Source organism: Echinops telfairi, unplaced genomic scaffold (assembly GCF_000313985.2).
Source record: "Echinops telfairi isolate 266 unplaced genomic scaffold, ASM31398v2 ScPeMD7_655;HRSCAF=1070, whole genome shotgun sequence".
Taxonomy (NCBI): domain Eukaryota; kingdom Metazoa; phylum Chordata; class Mammalia; order Afrosoricida; family Tenrecidae; genus Echinops; species Echinops telfairi.
The window spans coordinates 8263501-8271942 of NW_022104553.1; the positions used below are offsets into that span (position 1 = coordinate 8263501).

General features: G+C 40.4%; 1 non-coding gene across 1 annotated transcript; it reads left to right on the forward strand.

Annotated features, from left to right (window-relative positions):
- Window positions 1–2326: 2326 nt before the first annotated feature.
- On the forward strand, window positions 2327–2490 carry LOC115870441. The gene has a single exon (XR_004046713.1). It is a non-coding gene; the product is annotated as a U1 spliceosomal RNA (small nuclear RNA).
- The last annotated feature ends 5952 nt before the right edge of the window (window positions 2491–8442 follow it).

Consider the following 8442-nt stretch of genomic DNA (forward strand, 5'->3'; position numbering starts at 1 on the left):
GGGGGGGGGGGTCATCTATCCTCAGCCTTGTTCTGGGGCAGGTTAGGCTAAACTTTTGAACAGTTTCTTCAGAAGGAGCACCTATGTTCTCTCCATCTGTGCACTCATGCACAGGCAGTATTTGTGTAAATATTGCCCTCCTGGCCTTGCATTGAGCTAGATTTAAAGGAAGTGAATGACTGTATTGAAATATTTTTCCCCTTGTTTGTTGGATCAAAGCCCATACTTAATATAAATAAAGAGTGATCTGCTAAAATATTCTGAGAAAAAAAAATAGTGAAATCCCAGAAAAGTAACCATTCCTAAAACTTGAATTTTACCTTCTTCTTCTTCCTCTTCTTCTTCTTGTTTGGCATAGACTTCCAGCAGCATAGCACTTTGTTTGGGTAAGAATTAAGCATCTGCCAAATTGAAGACTGTAAGGCTCAATCTCAAATGAGTTTTTTAAATTTAATATAAGATTTTTCAGCAGTTTCTATTAAATTTGCAAAAATATACCCTTCCTCTCAAATACTCAATCTAGAAAAAAATGAGTGTGTTCTACTCATAAATATTTTAAATTTATAAACCGGTTACTTCCCACAAAGTTTGAGACGGAGGAAAAGGTAGGCCCCATTCCACATTGTTTCCCTGACGGCAAATCCAGAAGTGCAAACAGTTCTGGAGTAAAGTGCTTGTGGAGAACAGGATGAGAGGAGAGGGAGTTTTTACCAAGCTCTCGTGGAGAAGATAACACCCAATCTTCAATCTGAAGGAAGTACCACAGCCTCCCTGGGAAAGTGCTCTTTTGGATGGGGATCAAGGAGATGATCCTGATAACCAGAGCCAGGCCCATGGTAATGTCCCCCTATATTAACTCATTTTCTAGAGCTGTAGATATGCTTGTTAGTTGCTAGTTGCCAGTGAGTCAGCTTCCACTCATGGTGAACTCAGGTGCAATTGAACCGAACGTTGGCTGATTTCTTCCCAGAGAAGCTTACCTCTTGGAGGAGATCGTCTAGGACCCTAAGGAGCCACGGGTGGCACAGCTGCTGATCAGCATCAAACCCAGCTCCAGGGATCAGCGATAGCCTGGGCCGTCTTCACGTCCTCGTGATCCCTGACGTGCTTCAGTCCCTTGTTGCAAGTACTTTGAACCTTCTCATTTAGGAGGTTCATCTTCCAGCACCAAACTGAATAATGGTCTCCTGTAACCTACACGATTTTCAGTGAACAGTGAAGTAGATCACTAAACCTTTCCTCCTAGTCTGTTTTGAGCAGGAAGTTCCACTGTGGGGTAGCCTACTGATATTTTCAGGACCACGTCAGTAGGACAAAATGACAGCTAGGTGGCTGTCATTCGGTCATAGTCCCTTTGTCACAGATGAGGAGACCAGAATAGAGTATGAAAACTAACCCCAACCCCACACACCCTCTTTAAAGCATCCCTTGTTCCCCTGGCCATTCCTAACCTGTGGTAGTTACATAATCTGGTGTCAATTTGAGGATTAAGAGTGTAGGGGTGGAGCCTAGCCTGTCAATCTGGAGATAGCCAATGAGACTTCTCTGTGGGCATGGCCTTCCCCATGAGAATTCTGGGAACTCCTGTATTTTTTCCTCCTTGGAGTTGGGAGACACTTTTCTCTCTCTGCTCACTCCCTGGGAGACATTGCAGCTGACAAGACACATGGAACTACGCTCGAACCCTGTCCTAGAAAAGTTATGTGGAGACCCCGGCCAGTGCTGAGATGCTTACAACACCACTGGATCCAGATGACTTCCCACCCACTGGCCTGTGATCTTCCTGCATTCAGCGTCATTGCATGTGTTTCGGGAGTCTGAAGAGGACTTCATAGATTAATATCAGACATATGGGCTAATATCAGACTTATGGGCTTGGACTGGACTGGATTGGGATGCTTTCTTATGTACAATTACCCTTTATATAAAACTCTCTCTTATACACATGAGTGTCTGTGAATTTGTTTCTCTAGTCTACCCAAACTAACACATAGCCCTACACTCTTTCTTTGCCTTCATTACATCTCTCAAGATCAGGAAATATTAGCCCGCTTGCTTTCTTCTGGTTTCTATTTGGCACTTAAAATATAAATAAATGTATATGTAAAAGGAACTTCAAAGAAGAGGAACGGTCACAATGATCGATGTCTTAACCTCCCCCTCCTGGGGCTGGGGGGGTGGGGGGGAAGACCAACAGAAACCATGGGCAAGGGAAATAATAAGGGCTCAATAGAAACTAAATGTTTAGAAAATAATGATGGCAACATATGTACAGATATGCTTGATACAATTGATGTATGGATTCTTATTAGAACTGTTAAAGCCCATACTTACCTGGCAGGGGAGCTACCATGATCACGAAGGTGGTTTTCCCAGGGCGAGGCTTATCCATTGCACTCCGGATGTGCTGACCCGTGCGATTTCCCCAAATGTGGGAAACTCGACTGCATCATTTGTGGTAGTGGGGGACTGCGTTTGCGCTCTCCCCTGATTTTTTTTTATTAAAAAAAAAAAAAGAACTGTTAGAGCCCCCAATAAAATGATCATTTAATTTTAAGAAAAAGAAGGACACTAGATAGAAAATGTTAAATTAAATATCAGGGGGCAACAAATATTGTTTAAGGTATAAGTGTAAAAGTAACCTCTAAAACAAAAATATGTACATCCTGAATGCCAGAATTATTTTTTAAAAAGAAAACTGATTATTTAGAGAAACACAGCCAACACAGCATGGCAAGCCCAATAATAGTAGCATAAAATAATGTGGCATCGCTGATAGCAAACACCTCAGTCCCTATGCACCAGCTTACCTCAAAAAAAAAAAAAAGAATTTGCCCAAGGCCCACAGTTCTTGGTTCTGGGTAAGAATTTGAACTCAGCTGTGGCTGATAATAAAGATAACTTCCCATTTAAAAACAGAGATATAAAAGGCTTTAATACTGATGAAATTATACGATGTCTGAAATATGCTTCAAAATAATGAATAGATGTGTAAGTGAAGCAAAATTGGCAGTGGGTGGACAATTGTTGAAGCTTGTGATGCAAGTTTATTCCAATATTCTTCCTACTTTTGAATATGCTTGAAATTCCCCATCATAAAAAGCTTTTATTAAAAAAAAAAAGAAATTTAAAAGTCAGGTTTTATTTCGGTTCCTCCTTCTTCTGCAATGTTTACTACTGCCAGCTGAAAGTTCACACTCCTTCCCAGTCTACACTATGGATACAATTTTAATTTCCTTTCCCTTGTGCTTCCTCGGTTCTCTTCCTTCTGTCCAATAGGGAAAAATGTATTCTCCCAAGAACACTTTACACATAAAAAACTGCCATGTTCTCACTTCAATCCATTCACAAAAAAGCAGGCATTTTATTCCAACATCGGACGCTTACAAATCAGTGAGTTTCTGTACAACTTCAATACACTTAATGTTTAAAAAAATTTTAAATACATGTATGCAAAAGTATTGCAACACAGGATGTATCTGACTCATTGTTATTTAACTATTAAACATAACATCTATCATTATTCCCTGAATGTCTTCCTGAGGTAAGCAAGCAAGCAGAGACACCTACTCATGACAAAAGGAAAATAAGACTGGCTTTAAATGCAAAATAATAGAGAATTTTATTGTTTTTTATTTATTTTCCCAATCTTCAGTATCTCTCTCTCATTATCACTGTGGCAGATCATGGTTGCATGGCCAGTTGCCAATTCCTGGCCTCCTTTGTCCACCAAACTAGCAGTAGTCTGCCCAGGTCCTGGTGAGGGGCTCCCTTTCTTACCTTCTCTCACATCCCAGGAGAGTCGTATAAAACCAGACAGACATGAAATGCTACCCAAGCTCTGTGGAGCTGCTTGCATTTGCTCATGTACAGGGACAACTAAAAATAGCATGGCTTTCTTCTCACCCAGACATATAATTCCTCCCAACTGGAATGTAGAGATGATGGCTGGAGCTACTGCAATCATATTGAAGCCATGAGAATGGAAGCCGAACACTACAGGTCACAGACTAGAAGTGATCCATATTTGTGTCCATCCCACAGACACGGGACCACACAGGATGTGGAAATTATCAAACAGCATCCTTAATAGCACGTGGAAAATTGTGCTGAAGTTCATTCAAAAACAATTGCTGCCGTGCAGGGGATGGCCAGCAACTGAAGGTAAATTCAGAATAGGATATGGAACCAGGAATATAATTACTGACATCAGACGGATCTTGGCTGAAAAAAGAGAATACCAGAAGGATGTTCACTTGTGTTTCATCGACTATGCAAAGGCAGTCAACCAACTGTGTGGATTGTAGCAAACTATGGATAATATTGAGAATAATCCGAATTCCAGAACATTTCCTTGTGCTCATATAAGTAAACCAAGAGGCCATCATTCTCACACAACAAATGGATGCTGCATAATTTAAACTCGGGAGAGCTGTGGTTTGTATCCTTTCCCTGTACTTATTCAATCTGTATGTTGACCCAATAATTTGCAAAGCTGGACTATATGAAGAAGGAGGTGACATAGGAGAGGAAGAAGCACATTAACCACCTGTATCACGCATATGACATAACCTGGCTGGCTGAACGTGAGGAGGATTTGAGGCCATTGCTGATGAGGTTCAAAGAATTCAATCTCCAGAATGGGTGATAACTCAATGTAAAGAAACCAAAAGTTCTCAAAAAACTGAAAAGCTCACTCCTATCAAGTCGATGCTGACTCGTATGGACCCTGTAGGACAGGGTGGAGCTGCCTCTGTGAGTTTCCGGGCCAGGGACTGTCTACCTGAGTAGAACGCGACCTTTCTCACTCAGAGCAGCGAGTGGTTTCCAACTGTCGGCCTTGAAGTTAGCAGCACCATGCTAACTGCACCAACAGGGCACCTCACATCCTCACAGCTGGACCAAGAAGCAACATCACAATCAACAGAGAAAATATTAAAGTTATCAAAGATTTTCTTTGACTTGGATCCACCATCAACGGCCATGGAAGCAGCCGTCAAGAAAGCAAACAACGCATAACGTTGGATAAATCGAGCACAAAAAGATCTCTGTAAGTATTGAAGATCAAAGGAGTCACTTGGAGGACTAGGATGTGCTTTACCCAGGTGTTTGCAGCCACCTCATTTGATACACGTACTGTAGCCATGTTGCCAGGCGGTGGCCAAGCCCCGTGAAAGGATGCCATGTTTAGTAAAGCAGAAGGTCAGAGAAAAAGAGGGAAACACTCGGCAAAAGAGGTTGACCCAGGGGCTCTAACAAGGGACTCAAGTTGAGCCACAACTGTGAAGTTGGCTTAGGAAGGGGCAATGTTTCATTCTGTTTGTACCTGGGGTGCTAGGAGTCAGAACCAATCAATAACACCTACAAACAACAGCACATCAGTTATGCAACCCTTTCATCGGCTCCACGAGTATTTACTGACCCTCCACTGTTTTCCATGTGCAAGAGGGCTTCCCAGAGTCTTTGGGAATTGAATGACAAGATAATGGAATTGTCCCACAAACTTTCCGAAGCTTCTATGTTTAGTGCGGGGCTTCGGCAGTGTACTAGTAAGTACAGTTAAAAAAAAAAAAAAAGCCTCCTTCAAAGTGGAGTCAGTGGTCTAGGAATTTCCTCCTGAATATCTTGTTGGGATAACTACTCATACAGTGTATTCTTATTCTTATTGGGTAACACCAATGCATAAGAAATAATTAGATTGACTTTAATATTTTATACTTGGTATCCCAGACTTACTACTGCAAACGAACAATTGGCCAGTCATCTGTAGTAACCTTAATTAAGTGGCAAGCCAACCTGAGTGAGAATTAAAATGGCTCTGTTTTCACTATGTATCAAAAGTTTAAAAGGTGAGTTTGAGCATTTGGGTTTCCTTCAGAGTCTGAGCTATTCAGAAATAATGTCATTATTAGGTGATTCTGGTGCCAGCCCTTAATACATGAGGCTGCGAAGCAACCCAGAGCCACCTTAGACAATAGGCCAATGAAAATGGAAAGCTGTTGAAAATCCAGTGGAGCCCAGTTCTACTCTGAAGGGCATGTGAGGCCATGAGTCAGAGTCAACGTAAAGCACCTGGTGAGAAAAATGTACAGACATACACTTACGTTGAAAAATTATAGGATGTTAACCTTGAATCGACCTAAGACTAAAATCAATTTTAACCACTGACATATTAGGAAGCTGAATCCTAAAAATTTCAGTGAGTTGGTAAAATTATAAATCTTATGATCCAGTTATTTTACTTATAAACAAGGTTTACTCCAACAGAAGTTAATTATTTGATGGAAGAAGAGTTATTATTAAACCATGGTTGACAAATAGTCCTCTAGCCTCCTTTGAAAGAGATAATTACAAAGCAGGGAAATAACTAATCATCTGGTATTGAAGATGGAGGGCCGTACCACACCTGGTGTGAACCATGGGAGAATAAGGAAGGGCAGAGCATCCAGCTCAGACATTTCAGCGTGAAATCATACTTGTTTGGATCGTGGAAGGCATCATTTTTAAAGGCATTCTTCAAAAGGAAGAGATGAAATCCTGTTGCAAATTTGGTTGATAGATCTTCGAATCCAAGAAGCCAATCCAGTTAATTTGTAACTGTAGTGTAAGAAACTACCAGGTGAAAAAAAAATGGCTTATAAGAATTTAAAATGAAGTTATCAAGAATTTCATTTTACTTGGATCCATAACCAATGCCTACGGAAGCAGCAGTCAAGCCATAGAAATCAAATGACCACTGCCCCTTCGCTGCTTTATTCTGACATCTCAGCCCAGCAGGCAGAGTGCTGCCTTAGTGAATGAATATTATTGGATGTGTTGCCCTAACTCCAACCTCATTGTTCACTTGAGTTTTTAATCTGTACAAATTAATAAATCCCTGTATTTTAGTCTAAAAATGTGTCCTATGCATGCATACTTTCCTTTTCTAAACAATATTTAAAAGTCTATACCATTCGCTAAATTAATGATATTATCAAAGGAATTGCCAAATGTTTGAGCCATGGAAATTATTTTCCACCAATAAAGTGATAATGACACTAAAATGGACCAGGGACATATATAAACCATAGATAGATGAATAGATTTTGAGCTCCCACTTAATCATAAGTGCTAACCTTAGAACACTCATTTTTATGACATAGCCCTACTCAATATTTGCTGCCCTCATGAAGAAATCACTGATTATATGAGTGCTATTGCACAGTGGGATGAAGAAGTAAGATTGTGCCTGACTATCAGAAAGAATAACATTGGATCATGAAGGCTTATCTTAAAAAAAGCATATAGCAAAGTTGGATGTCAGCTAAGTTTACACAGGAAAAGCACACCAGCCAGTGAACTTCAAGTATTATAAATAACAAAATCCAAGACCAGAGGTAAAACTGTATTTCAGCTTAAATGCTGAGCACCCAGTTTGCAAAAGGCTATGGGTGACAGTGAAAGCCCAAAATCCATTGCAGGATACCGATGTGGATTAAGTCTTGGGAGAAGTTCCTCTGACCAATCACCTGCAATGTGAATTGCCTTACTATCAGATAGAGTGCCTTGGAAAGCGAATTAAAGCTGATACAGTGAAGTTAAAATTAACATCATTTTATTTGTTCTCCCTTTTAGCCCATTTTAAATTTATTCTGGTTTTTTGTGATTTTCTGCTTTCTTTTGAGTTGAGGTTGTTCTCTGGTTTCTCTGGTTTTTGCTGTTGGTGTCATTGTTATTGTTGGAGTTTTAGTGTATGGTTTTTTATATGAAACCCAGAATAGGTAAATCTATACAGACAACCTGTCAGCACAGGTTGTGGGGAAATAGGAAGCTGATAGTAATGAGTACAAGAATGAAGAAAATGAAAGGCTTGTTTTCAAACAAGCAGCCAAGTAAGCGCACATGGAAGAAGCACATCAACATCCATGATCCAAGGATTATAGATTATATAATCCAAATCTGAAGGAAGGAATAGTTGGGGTTTTTTTTGTTTTGTTTTGTTTTTGCCAATATGGCTCCCGCAGGAACATGTGGGTGGAGTTTAGCCTGTTGATCAGGTCGCAGCTTGAATGGAAGGCCACTGAGATAAATGGCTCCCTGGAGGCGGATCACTCTCTCTGCTTTCCCTTCCTGTTGACGAGCCACAAGGAGCCACGCTGAGACCTGCGAGATTTAATTATGACAGTAGATTGAAATAATAAATCTGACTTGAATGGTTGAAGCCTTGTCATTTGATCTCCTTTTGATACATTTTGTGTTTGATCATTTTTAATATATTCTGGGGTTTTTCATATCGTGGTTTATCTCTGTTATATTTTGTCGTTCTTGGTAACTTTCTTGACTCTCTACCATGTGTTTTTCTATATGTTTCAGGATTTGAAACCCAAGGTGTTCACTCAGAGACAATAACTAGAATAAGGGATGCTCAGAGTAAGGCAGAAGAGCTGGAGAGGTAAGGAGGAA